Raw genomic sequence first — 14,015 nt, 5'->3', positions numbered from 1 at the left:
AACAAGCCAATTTTGGCCGAAACTGTCCCCAGTCATTCTGATGGAATTCCAGCAGGGAGGTTGGAAGGTTAGAAGTCAGAAAAGCCAGGACTGGACCTTGCAAGTTCAAGTGCATGAAAAGAGGATTAAGGACACCTCAAGCTAGGTTCAGAGATGAGGGAGCCCAGAAGAGCACCTTGAGTGTCTCAGCCCAACTCCCCTGAGCCCTGGACATCCTATTCTTCCCATCCTGTGAAGTCCAAGACGACACATGGAAACCTTCCCTGTTGACCAAACTGATGTGAACGGGTTTCTCCCACAACCAAAGGCCCAAATATTTGCCCAATGTGTGTCCACTGCTATTTCAGAGCTAGTGTGGCAGACAAAACCTCTTACTGGAAAAACTGCAGAATGTGGCAGCATAGCTGCAAAAAAATGCTAGTGAGATAATACACAAAGTCTGGCTCAGAAATGGGCAGCACAGCTCACTCTGGGTCAGATTTGCCAGAGAGCACTCTTTAGGAGAGAAAGGACTCCACCTTGCCCAGGAAGAACAGGAAGGGTGTATCTGAACACCGAGGACAAAGCTGATAATCCCTCTGTGAACAGGACTTCATTCTAATTCCTCTGGGCTGCAGCCACATCCGCTGGCCTCAGTCACTTAGACTCTAGCCCACGCAAAACGGGGAGAGGTTCTGCTGGCGAGCTCTCCTGCCCTGATTTTTGGTGATCCTAGTGAAATATAGCAATCCCCCGGGGTAGGCTACTTAGTGCTCTCTGGTTAACAACTGGCCTACAGGCTGAAAAGCGAGAGGCAGGTCAGGCTGCTGGGGAATCCTGCCTCTAAACTCCTCCCAACCTGGCTTCTGGTTCACATCATGAGCAGAAGGGCAAGGGGATGTTCATTCATAGCAGTCCAAGTGGAATCAGGAACTACATCCTGAACTTGTCAGAGGTATTCAGGGATGAGGATGAGAGTAGAGATAGAAAACAAACAAAGACGCCATAGCACATCCTTAAGCAGCTTATCATTTATCAGGAAATATGACTTGTACACAGCTGACCCAATCACAAGCATGCACACACTAACTGCTCATACTAAGCGCACACACCAGATCAGATCAGATCAGTTGCTCAATCGTGTCCGACTCTTTGCAACCCCATGAATCACAGCACGCCAGGCCTCCCTGTCCATCACCAACTCCCGGAGTTCACCCAGACTCACGTCCATCGAGTCAGTGATACCATCCAGCCATCTCATCCTCTGTTGTCCCCTTCTCCTCCTGCCCCCAATCCCTCCCAGCATCAAAGTCTTTTCCAATGAGTCAACTCTTCGCATGAGGTGGCCAAAGTACTGGAGTTTCAGCTTCAGCATCATTCCTTCCAAAGAAATCCCAGGGCTGATCTCCTTCAGAATGGACTAGTTGGATCTCCTTGCAGTCCAAGGCACTCTCAAGAGTCTTCTCCAACACCACACTTCAAAAGCATCAATTCTTCGGTGCTCAGCGTTCTTCACAGTCCAACTCTCACATCCATACATGACCACAGGAAAAACCATAGCCTTGACTAGACGAACCTTTGTTGGCAAAGTAATGTCTCTGCTTTTGAATATGCCATCTAGGTTGGTCATAACTTTCCTTCCAAGGAGTAAGTGTCTTTTAATTTTATGGCTGCAGTCACCATCTGCAGTGATTTTGGAGCCCCCAAAAATAAAGTCTGACACTGTTTCCACTGTTTCCCCATCTATTTCCCATGAAGTGATGGGACTGGATGCCATGATCTTCGTTTTCTGAATGTTGAGCTTTAAGCCAACTTTTTCACTCTCCACTTTCACTTTCATCAAGAGGCTTTTGAGTTCCTCTTCACTTTCTGCCATAAGGGTGGTGTCATCTGCATATCTGAGGTTATTGATATTTCTCCCAGCAATCTTGAGTCCAGCTTGTGTTTCTTCCAGTCCAGCGTTTCTCATGATGTACTCTGCATAGAAGTTAAATAAACAGGGTGACAATATACAGCCTTGACGAACTCCTTTTCCTATTTGGAACCAGTCTGTTGTTCCATGTCCAGTTCTAACTGTTGCTTCCTCACCTGCATACAAATTTCTCAAGAGGCAGATCAGGTGGTCTGGTATTCCCATCTCTTTCAGAATTTTCCACGGTTTATTGTGATCCACATAGTCAAAGGCTTTGGCATAGTCAATAAAGCAGAAATAGATGTTTTTCTGGAACTCTCTTGCTTTTTCCATGATCCAGCAGATGTTGGCAATTTGATCTCTGGTTCCTCTGCCTTTTCTAAAACCAGCTTGAACATCAGGAAGTTCACGGTTCATGTATTGCTGAAGCCTGGCCTGGAGAATTTTGAGCATTACTTTACTAGCGTGTGAGATGAGTGCAATTGTGCAGTAGTTTGAGCATTCTTTGTCATTGCCTTTCTTTGGGATTGGAATGAAAACTGACCTTTTCCAGTCCTGTGGCCACTGCTGAGTTTTCCAAATTTGCTGGCATATTGAGTGCAGCACTTTCACAGAGTCATCTTTCAGGATTTGGAATAGCTCCACTGGAATTCTATCACCTCCACTAGCTTTGTTCGTAGTGATGCTTTCTAAGGCCCACTTGACTTCACATTCCAGGATGGCTGGCTCTAGGTCAGTGATCACACCATCGTGATTATCTGGGTCGTGAAGATGGTTTTTGTACAGTTCTTCTGTGTATTCTTGCCATCTCTTCTTATTATCTTCTGCTTCTGTTAAGCGCACACACCAACTCCCCATAAAATAGATGAGGAAATCACTTCTAAATCCTGAATTTAAGGGAATTTTCATTAAGAAGTACAACTGAGTTGCAATATAAAATACTGTAGTTACGTAGGCAGGATCAGTATTACCGTCGAAACATGATTTAAATGAGTAAAATGAATGACAATGATGGCTTTCAAGTTTTGTGTTTTTTTTTAAAGCAGCCAAGTGTTTTCTTTAAATGTAACTTTACTCAGAAGCCAATAAGCAAAGTAGATTCATAAAAGCAGAGCTTCTGTGGTTGAAATGGGGGCACAAGACCTGGAGCTCCTTTTCTGTAGGCTGCTCATGGGCCACCATAGCTGGAAAACACTTCCTGTAACATACTGGGGCTGATGTCTTTCAGGCACACGTGGTAATTCTAAAGTCACCTAGTGGAAGTGTACCCAGGCAGCTGAATATACTTGCAAAAAAAAGGTGATTGTGTACAAGGTAAGGACTGAGATTTTTATTTTAACTGAGCCTGTGGTTTTAATTTTAACTCTGCCAGTCTACCTCTGACAACCCAGAAACTTACCCCTCATCTCAGGGAAGGGCCAGAGTCCTAAGCTAACACACTAGACACCTTGTATGTCACTATCTGCCTCTTACACATCTGCTTCTTAAGTCTAAACTCACTCTGCTCCTGCACAACCTCCAAAGTCCCTCTGAATCTAACCTTCAGTAAGGATTTTCTGAATTTCAACCGTTCCAGTTTATTCTCGGGGCACACTGATAATGTGGCTATGAAACCGTTTACCTTAGTCTGAGACTTGACCTCACGTGCTGGGACGCAAACCCAGTCAAAACTCTGCCTGGGACTCGAACCCCAGTCTCTGGGACTCAAACCTAGCCAAAACCCACAGTCCTCCAGCTGAAGTCACACGCCTGGTTCTAGAACCTAGTGAAACTCAGGTTCTTGACATCTCATGGCAGAAAGAATTCAGTGAAAGACAAAGTGATAGGTAAGAAGTGGATTTATTTAGAGAGAAACACACTCCACAGACAAGAGTGTGGTCCTTCACAGAGGAAGAGTGCAGCCTCGAAATGTGGTGTGGTTAGTTTTTATGGGCTGGGTAATTTCATAGGCTAAAGTGTGGGAAGATTATTTAAACTATTTGGGGAAACGGGTGGAGAGATTTCCAGGAATTGGGCCATCACCCACTTTTTGGTCTTTGATGGTCAGCCTTGGAGCTGTCATGGCACCTCTGGTTGTGTTGTTTAGCTTGCTGATGTGCTACGATGATCATATATTGAGGATCAAGGCCTAGTCGAAGGTAAGTTGTCGGCCATCTTGGACCCACTTGAGTCTAATCAGTTTAAGTTGTGTCCTTGGGCTATGTCATGGCTTCCCTGGTGGCTCAGACAGTAAAGCATCTGCCTGCAATGCAGGAGACCTAGGTTTGATTCCTGGGTTGGGAAGATCCCCTGGAGAAGGAAATGGCAATCCACTCCAGCACTCTTGCCTGGAAAATCCCATGGACAGAGGAGCCTGATAGGCTACAGTCTGTGGGGTCGCAAAGAGTCGGACACGACTAAGCGACTTCACTTCTTCACTTGGGCTATGTCATTCCTTCAAAGGTTGTGCCCCGTCCCCTTCCCTCCTGTTTCAGCTCCATCTGCTTAAGGAGAATATGACTATTATATCCCAAGATTTCACCCCAACCTGTGTCTATGCCCCCTCTGGCTAGACCCCCTCTACTGAACCTATGCTCTCCAAAACATCTGATCATCAGGCTCATGTAAGTCAGCCTGGCCCAAAGCATGTTCCTAGGATTGCTGCAGAGGTCCTAACGACCAGAAAGTCCTCAGAGGCTTCAGCAGCCTCCTACATGCTGTGAATTCCTTACAGGAGAATCAAGAAGGAGCACCTCAATGCATAAGAAACATTTCATGTGTATGGCATATCCCACATCACTGCCATGCCCTTTGGGAAACATCAGTGACTTAAACATTTCCTCCAATTATAGTCAATTTGATATTTTCTTATAAATACTTTCCTCTAAATATAACTAAATCAGAAATATGTGGAAATGAGCCAACAAATGGTAAATTACAAGTAATGTCCCATTAAAATGACAAAGATGACAAGGATGCATGCTATTTCTACTCAATATTTTACTTCACCCTCTAACTAATGCAGAGAAATGAAGTAAGATAAAAATACTAGGAAGCAGGATATCTTCATATTTTTTGCTAATGAAATGCCTGTCTGCCTAGAATCTAGTCAATTATAGATGGCCAGATACAGTAACCATTTAGAAAATGCCATTTTAAAAAATTCCAATCATTATCAAGAAGGGGAGAAAGGGAGGGAAGGAAACGGGGGGGGGGGGGGGAACCTAGAAATAAACTTACCTATAAATATAACACATCAATCTTATCTTAAATTTTATTGAAGGACAGTAAAAGAAGATACAAGAATGGAGATAACTACCATTTCCCAGATGAAATAACTCAATATTGTTAAGACAGCAATTATCTCTCTCCCAGTTTAAAAAAATCAGTGTGACCCAACCAACACAGCAGCAGGATATTCTATAGAACTTAAAGCTGATTCTAAAGTTTAATTGGAATAGAAAAAGCTTCAGAATGACTATGTTTTTAAAAAAGAAGGGAAAACTATCCTGACAAAACTAAACATGCTGTAAAGCTACAGTAACTAAAACGGTGTGATATCATCACACAAATAATGAACAGGATACGGGACACAAGAAACAAATGCATAGATATCAAGGCGACAACAAACCTACCATTTAAAGGAAAAACAACGAACTATTTGACACACTATTTTAGGAAAGTAAATAGTCACGTAACAAAAATGAAGTTACAAGTCTACCACTGTCAGACACAAAAACAAATTCCAGGCAGGCAAGAGGCACAGATGTAAAAAATTATAGAGCCAGAAAAAAAAGTGAAGGCACTCATTTATGTATTTACAAAGCCCATTAAACAAAGAAAAACTTACAGATGTGGCAACACTACAGTTAAACCTTCTACATTGTGTAAACAAAGCTGCTGCTGCTGCTCAGTCGCTTCAGTCGTGTCCGACTCTGTGCGACCCCAGAGACGGCAGCCTACCAGGCTCCCCCGTCCCTGGGATTCAAAGCTAAAGACATGCAAAAAAGAGACTTTATTTGCAATCGATATTTTGAGGAAGGCAACACGATTAGCTTGATCTATTACTTTTTACTCTCAAACTTCTTATCATGTTTAAGTATTTAACATTTGAGAACTCAAATATTGTTAATAATACATATTTAAATTTTTTTAACCAAAGAAGTTAATATGAAGGAACACTTCAAGTAAACCCTTTCATAAATATTCACAAATTAAAAATTAGTACAGTAGAAAAAAACTTGTTTGCTATTTGTCAGGAATAAAAATAAGATGACTGTGGGCAATTATCTAAAATATTTTCCTTTAAACATTGTCTTTAGTGCCTCTCCCATAGATATTCTGGAAGAGAAACTATGCACTCAAGTGGGTGTGCCTCTTGGTTTTTATGATTATCTGAATGCCTGCACGAGTAAACAAACAATCATCCCATAAGTAAACTAAGAATCTCCTAGGGAAGAGACCCTGTAACTCCCAACCTGTGGGAGGGATGTTCTCTTTTCTTTTCAGAAGGGATAGATTTTATAAAACTAAAGAGTTCTGTGAATTTTTCATAGCAAATGCATTGTAAAAAATAAAAATTGTTTTAATCCATATCTCTGCAAAATCCTTAAGTTTCCTCCACATCTACAAAGAGACCTACTGGAGTCTTGTTCAAGTGCTGAATTTGGAATCAAGGTGCAAAGTTATCGTATAAAAGACACTCCCTTATTGCAAAGTAGAATCTTATGCCCTGCAAAACAGAATTTTCTAGGCCCTTTTCACTGTGAGGTGAGGAAATTCACACTCAGCCAGTGGCATGACCTTATCTTTTCCATTCTTTTCAGAAACCAGTCCTTCTTGGTAAATCATACTTTTTATTTTACCATTTTCTAATAGTCAACTGGTAACGTTGCCTGCATGCTCACTCAGCTGTGTCAGACTCTTTGCAATCCCATGGACTGTAGTTCACCAGGCTCCTCTGTCCATGAGATTCTTCAGGCAAGAATACTGGAGTGGATTGCCATTTCCTCCTGCAGGGATCTTCCCAAACCAGAGATCGAACCCACATCTCCTGTGTTACAGGTGGATTCTTAACCACTGAGCCACGGGTGAAGCCCCACAGGGAACCCTAAGTGGCTACAATTTCCCTGTCCTAGAAACAGCCTATATCATTTATTTAATATGGTCTTTTCATCAATCAATGCTACTAATGTGTTAAGTCTTTCTTTCCCAGGAGCATTTTTGTTATCTCACTTTAAATCATCCTAGGTGAAAACTATAGTTTTCTGATAGAAATAAGGCTTAAAATTCTATCAAATGTTCATATCTAGTATCAACAGCTGGTACAAAGAGGTCTCACTTCCTTACCCTAGATCAGGGAGTTCTTATCTACAGGATTCCCAATCACTCCAAGTAGTCTCTGTGGCCATGAAACTCATAAGTGAGCATCAGATGTCTTTTTCCCTCTAGTCATGGTGAGGGGAGGGGTTACAGAATCACTTTGACACAAAAGTGTTCCTCACATTGTAATCATTCCACGAACATCTGCGTACTAATTAATATTATGCATTTTGCCTGATCCTGGGCAATGTTTACCCACTGGCATCCACTGATTACTTTTCTATCAGGAAATTCAATTCTCTGAAATCCTCCATCAAGCCTAGTGATTAAAAAAAAAAAATCATAAAATTCCAAGACTGAATCTATGTTGTGTTCTGTAGCTTAGGCTACTGGCAAAAAAATAAATACAAATTAGATTAAAAGACATTTATCACAAGCTCATTGCTTAGCACAAAAATTAAACTATCACTATTAAATAGAAACATTATTTATGCAATTTTTCCTGACAACTTAAGTATTTTCTAAATAACGGGAAGCATTTTTTACACCTAAATTATATGAAGTAATAAAGCATAACACAAAATAGGCAAATATTTAGTTTCATCTGTATTAAATTATGGGTATAAAATGCATTTAATTTCATGTGTGTTTATTAAAAGCCTTGAAATGACACATACCAAATTCTTAACACTCTTTAGGAAACGGTAGGGATAAGTGAGACGAAGAGAGATTTTTACAGTTTATTTTCTAAGTGTCTGTATCACTTGAATTCTCTAACATGTTCAATTTTGTCATTTTAAAAATAGGAAAAATGCAGAATAATGCTGGCACAGATGTACTGGAAACGGCACTGTGGTGAACTGCTATGGCACAGGAAACTGGTACAACATTTTCACCAGGTATGTAATGGTTTTAAATGTTTGTGTCCATTGACTCTGCAATTATTTGTTTTACCATTACCATGGCTATCTTAATTTTTATAAAGAAAATCAAAGTAGGTGAACATATATATCGCAGTAGATCTTTAAAATACAGGCTTTTGAAATGTAAGCTAGCCAAGTATCAGTAGAGTTGATTCTTGCTATTTGCAGTGGTTATGTTCTACAGTCACCACAAACATTGAACTAGTCAAGACTTAACTACTGCTTCAAAGGGGAAATCCAGGCTTAGGTTCCTGTGAGCCTCCAGTCACAGCAGTTTCATCAGCTCATCAATACATAACCCTGTGTTACGTGTGTCTCCAGACAGATAGATGGATAGATATGACTGACATTGAACTCATGGCCAACAGCACCATCATTCATGCCTCAACGAAGCTTATATAAAATACTCCCATTTTCTCCATAAGGCACGTTACAGCCTTCCTGTGCTTAAGCACTACTCAGCACTATACTTAGGGGCCGTTTGAAAGGGCAAAATCACCAATAAGAAGCACAAAAATCTGAAAAATGTGGCACTAAATAGACCCTGAAAGGGATACTTGTTTACAGACTGAGTTGAAACAAGGCACAGCATCACCTTGTTTGACCTCTGCTGGGAACAGATGCATCAGGTGACTCAGATTTTTTTTGCCTCTCTGCACATGTGTGTATCCAAGACTAACTGTAAAGGAGCCAGGAGTATCGATTTTAGGTTTACAAATGAACTTTAGCAAGTAGACAAATTTGCAAATATGTAATCTTACATAATAATCAATTGTAGGCCTTTCCCTTTATTAGACAGAACAACATTCTCAAAAGATTAACAGCAGAGTCAAGAGAGATCCGTGAAAGCTTTCTCGTCTCTGCTCGGTGGTTCTCAACCAGGTGTGATTTTGCTCCCAGGGGATATTTGGCACTGTCTGGAGACGAATGTTGGTTGTCATGATTGGTCTAGTGGGTAGGGGGCCAAGGATGCTACAAAACACTAGGAATGTACAAGACAGCCTCCCAACAACAGGATTATCTGGCCCAAATTATCAATAGTGCCAAGAATAAGAAATCCTGTGCTAAGTGACCTTTATCTTTACACCTATCAAGATACACATTAATGCCTAAACAATAAACAATTAAATGTCAAGGACAAAGCAGTTCTCCTACTTTATTGACGCCCCTTTACTTCTAAGCTTAATTACGTGCAACTGAAGGGGCGTCCCTCGTGGGTCAATGGTAAAGAATTCACCTGCCAGCGCAGGAGACACAGGTTCCATCTTTGGTTCGGGAAGATCCCACATGCCGCAGAGCAACTAAGCCCACACATCACAACTATCGTGCCTACACTCTAGAGCCTGGGAGCTGCGACTACTGGGCCGACGTGCTGAAACCACTGAAGGCTGCGCACCCTGGAGCTCATGTTCTGCAACAAGAGAAGCCACAGCAACGAGAAGTCAGCGTATGGCAACTAGAGTAGACCCCGCTCAGCACAAGAGAAAAAACCCACACCGCAATGAAGACCCAGTGCAGTCAAAAATAAATAATAAACAAATGCAACTGAAAACACAAAACAGTTATAAGCTATACTGAGAAGTACTACTTTTCCCATCATTTCCACTTGAACGGGGAAACTCCAACAATAACATAAAACATTGCACCAGCCTGAAATTTTATTTCTGCTTCAACACTAGGAAAGTAAAAATTATTGCTGCATAGGTAATAAGAAAGTATAATCTGTAGTATACTGCTCATGAGATAGAGAAGTACCCTTACTCCTAGCAGCTTTCAGATTAAGTTACAAGCCTTTGAGAAGGTTCTTATAGTTACCCTGTCTGAGGAACAAAATGAAACAGTCTTATGGCTTAATGATTCTATGAAAAAAGGCCCAGTTAAGTGGCCCCCAAATATCCTTACTGCACACTGAACCCATGTGCTTTTAATATTATACATTTATTCAGTCTTGAATCAATCATATTTTTAAATAGGGAATCAAGCAATTTGTAGAGTGACCTCCAAGGTCACTCAAGAGCATTTCAAAACCACTGAGCTAACTTAACAAGGATAAATAATTCCCAACTAGGAGGCACACTAGTAGACCAAGAATTGCTCTTGGAGTTTGGAACCTGAATTCTTGGCTGTGTGAGTTTAGAGCCAAGTGATTAATTTAAGAGTCTTTTATTCTGGAAAGATGTTTCAGCACAACTGTGTAAAAATAAGGCCAAGATACTGTTTCCTGTCCTAAGTATGCTCTGCTGGAGATTATATGCTCTGCTGCCAAATGCTTTCAACTTCCTACTGGGTCCTGCTGACGACTCAGACCTAGAAACCCTCTATCCTTCTGCAACTTCGCTGGCCACCCTCTCAGGCTCCCGCTCTTCCTCTCTTCCAGCCTACATTTGCAGCCCCACACCCACATACCACACTCCAGGCCAGGACTCTTCAGACCACCAGGATCAAAACCACCCAGGGAGTCAGAGATTAAAATGTGATTCTCAGCCCACATTCCTGACCTACTAATTGAATCCTGGATGGAAGAGTGGGGAATCTGTATGTCCACTCCACCTCCCACTTATTTAAGAACGATGTAGCCCAGCCACAGAATAACACCTGTGGCTTCCTGAAAATGTATCATTTTATCTTTGATTTATTGATCACAATTTCTATCCCCTGCCTCTATCCCCTAAGCCCACTTTCAGCATGCTAGTGGAGCTAAGAAATGTCATCTGTTGTTAATACATCCATTTGAGACAAATACCTCTTTTCTAAACTTTAATATGCTACTTATGATATCCACCCCATAAAGTCAGAATTGTGCATTTATTGGCTTCCACAACCAGATCGAGAGCACAAGGGTAGAGATTATGTGCCATACCTAGCCTCATCCCCATTCACAAGCACAGTCCACAGCACACAGCAGTTCTCATTCATTGAACAAATGGATGGATGGGTGGATGGCCTGCCTCTCAATGGCACTATTGAACTTCAGTAATTTTATATAATTTGTGATTAACGTTAATGTGAACAATCCAAAGACTCAATTGAGTACCCCACCCCTCAGAAGAATTTTGAGTGAGTGGATCATCTCTCAGAGAGCCCCACAGCAAAAAGGAGAGGTACTTCTCCAGAGCCATTCAAATTTGGCACTATGTAGGGTCTTCATAAGTTGGCTAGTTGACTGAGCAAGTGTACTCCTAGCAAGGAGAAAAAGCAGACAATGAAGACAAGAAGGAAAACTGGTCACCAAAGAACTTTTCTGGGCAGTTAAGGCCAAGGTTAAACATTCTTATTATCAAAGATGAAGACAAATCTGTAATTAGCCCAAATGGATCAGCCCACAGGATAAAGTCTAGACTCATTCAAGGTCAATTATCCTGGGATTCAAAGCTGTCCATAATTTACAGGTGGAATGGACTTTTTTTCTTTTTTTTCATTATTAACCCATTGATCAAACCTCCAATTCACTTCCACCTTTCTAGATTTTCCTTTGGGAAATCTCTATATAGGAGCCTCAGGATTCAGGTGCTCCTGCTGCTGCTGCTAAGTCACGTCAGTCGTGTCTGACTCTGTGCGACCCCAGAGACAGCAGCCCACCAGGCTCCCCCATCCTTGGGATTCTCCAGGCAAGAACACTGGAGTGGGTTGCCATTTCCTTCTCCAATGCATGAAAGTGAAAAGTGAAAGTGACGTCGCTCAGTCGTGTCCGACTCCTAGCGACCCCATGGACTGCAGCCTACCAGGCTCCTTCGCCCATGGGATTTTCCAGGCAAGAGTACCGGAGTGGGCTGCCATTGACTTCTCCGGATTTAGGTGCTAGTGGTCCTAAGAAATGAGTCCCAGAGGTTGACCCTTACTAGTATAAGCCAATCAGCCCCATCTCATCCCCATTCTGACTAATTGTGAGATGAGCAGAAACTCAGGCCTAAGTACAAGGCATTCCCCTGGCTGCCTCGATGGTTAAGACTGGTCCAGTCAGAAAAAGCTCAGGTCTTTTATTTGATGGTATGGATATGAACAAAGAACCATGTAGCCATGCTGCTGGCAACCATCTTGTGAACATGAGGAAATCTAAGGAAATCTTGAGGACCAGCTCTGCAACTTGAAAAGTGGGCCTTTTCCCCCATAATCAAACCAAGGAGTTATCCAGTTTAAGCTAACTCGGGTTTTTCTGTTATCCAAAGCACCATGATGCATGCCCATTCCTACCTTTCAAGTTGCTCTTTCCCTTTTCTCTTAGCACAAACATAGATCTGCTACTTCAAGAGTCTGTATATTGTCCACCAACATAACTCATTCATTCCCACCTCCACACCTCTGTGTGTCATTTATGCCTAAAATGTTCTTCCCTCATTCTCTTTTATTCAAATTCAGTCTGGTTTTCTAGACCCACGCTGCCATCCTTATCTCTCTAAAGGAAGATATCCAGAACATCGTTTTCTTATCGCCTCTGAACTCCTGACCTTGAGAACACCATCTTTATTAGTTGTCATCCATATCTCAACCTTATACTTTTAAAGAAATGTTTTTATTTTTAATTGGAGGAGAGTTGTTTTACAATATTGTAAAACATGCATGATCAACATGCATCAGCCATAGGTATAGATATGTCCCCTCCCTTTTGAACCTCTGGTGCTCTGTGACAACCTAGAGGGGTAGGATGGGGTGGGAGGTGGGAGGAAGATCCAACTTTACACTTTTAATGACCCTTTTAACATTTTATCCATTTTAAAAACAGAGTCGCAAACTAGAATTCAAGTACTCTCTATTTTTCAACCCTTTCTGAACAGCCTCTTGCACAATGTCTTATGGTTCGCAGAAAACCAATAAATTTCTCCAGGCAAATTCAAAATGTGATTTAAACCTCTAAGTGACTGCCAGACATACCCTCTTATTTCACAAAGCAACACAGAAGATAGCAAGGAATTTCGGCATTACACAGTTGGCCAGGGTCCCATCACATTTCACAACCAGACTGGCAGTAACAGCTGGATGAAGACGAGAAATTCATCAGGCTGCCTCCCCATGTGCAGAGCACTGAAGGCCTTCCAGTGAAGATGCAGACTGACACTGCAAGTTCTAAAAAGTCCAGGCCCAGACCTTTCAAACACCTGTATAAAAATCATCCTAGGGGCAACACCAAACTAGAAAACAGGAAAGCACAGTCCAAGGCGTTCACAGAAAAACAGCTCTGGTCACCTCTAAGCCTTTCATATCCTCTTTCAGGCTTGAAATCTTAGGTTCCTTTAGAGCACCCAAGGGTGCATCTGTAAGATTTAAATGAGAGTCATGCAGTAAACAGAGACTGAGATTTATCCCCCTTCACAGCGACAGTTAGACAATGAGTAAGGTGAACAATGATATCAGGATCCAGGATTATTTCCACTGAAGACGACAACAGAAAATGAGAAAAGGGGAAGTATGTGTGTGCGTTGTGTGTTCACACACAAGCAGCAAAGATGCTGATTCAGCTAAAGGATCAAAATAGTCCTGGCCACTCAAAGTCAACCCTTTGGTGCATGGCGTGACAGGTCTCCTGCACAAAGATTTTGATGCTCCAGTTAGGGTCTATATAATATCACCTGACCGTGTTTTTCAACAGGTTATAGAAATGGAAGGGCTGCCTGACAAAATTTATACCACCACTATAAATGATCTATAGCAACAGCTTTCTTATATGTATATACCTATAATGACTAAGAGCTTAGTGCCAGTTAATCCTCCCCTCCTAGAGACTAGTGGTTTCTTTGGTTTCTTGGCTCAATGACCAGAGTCATCCATTCAGTACTGCTGCTTCACTCTTTTTCCTCCCGGTTCAACACTGCCTTCTCTGCCTAGGTCCTAAATGGGTTCTGAAGAGGTTCACAGATTGCATTTCATTGACCAGCCCCTGCAGACAATGTTACAGATCAAAGGCT

The 14,015-nt window shown here is 41.8% G+C and overlaps 1 protein-coding gene and 1 long non-coding RNA gene across 8 annotated transcripts in view; one reads left to right on the top strand and one right to left on the bottom strand.

Annotated features, from left to right (window-relative positions):
• The window catches only part of TLN2 (talin 2), a 502,016-nt gene that overhangs the window by 319,346 nt on the left and 168,655 nt on the right, over positions 1-14,015 (bottom strand). The gene's annotated exons all lie outside the window — the stretch shown is intronic.
• LOC123328072 lies at positions 7,997-9,687 on the top strand. Its single transcript, XR_006542813.1, has 2 exons — positions 7,997-8,091; positions 9,456-9,687. It is a non-coding gene; the product is annotated as an uncharacterized LOC123328072 (long non-coding RNA).

This window comes from Bubalus bubalis, chromosome 11 (genome assembly GCF_019923935.1).
Source record: "Bubalus bubalis isolate 160015118507 breed Murrah chromosome 11, NDDB_SH_1, whole genome shotgun sequence".
In the NCBI taxonomy this organism is placed as follows: domain Eukaryota; kingdom Metazoa; phylum Chordata; class Mammalia; order Artiodactyla; family Bovidae; genus Bubalus; species Bubalus bubalis.
The sequence above is the reverse complement of the archived record's forward strand: the minus strand, read 5'-3'. Positions and strand labels throughout refer to the sequence as shown.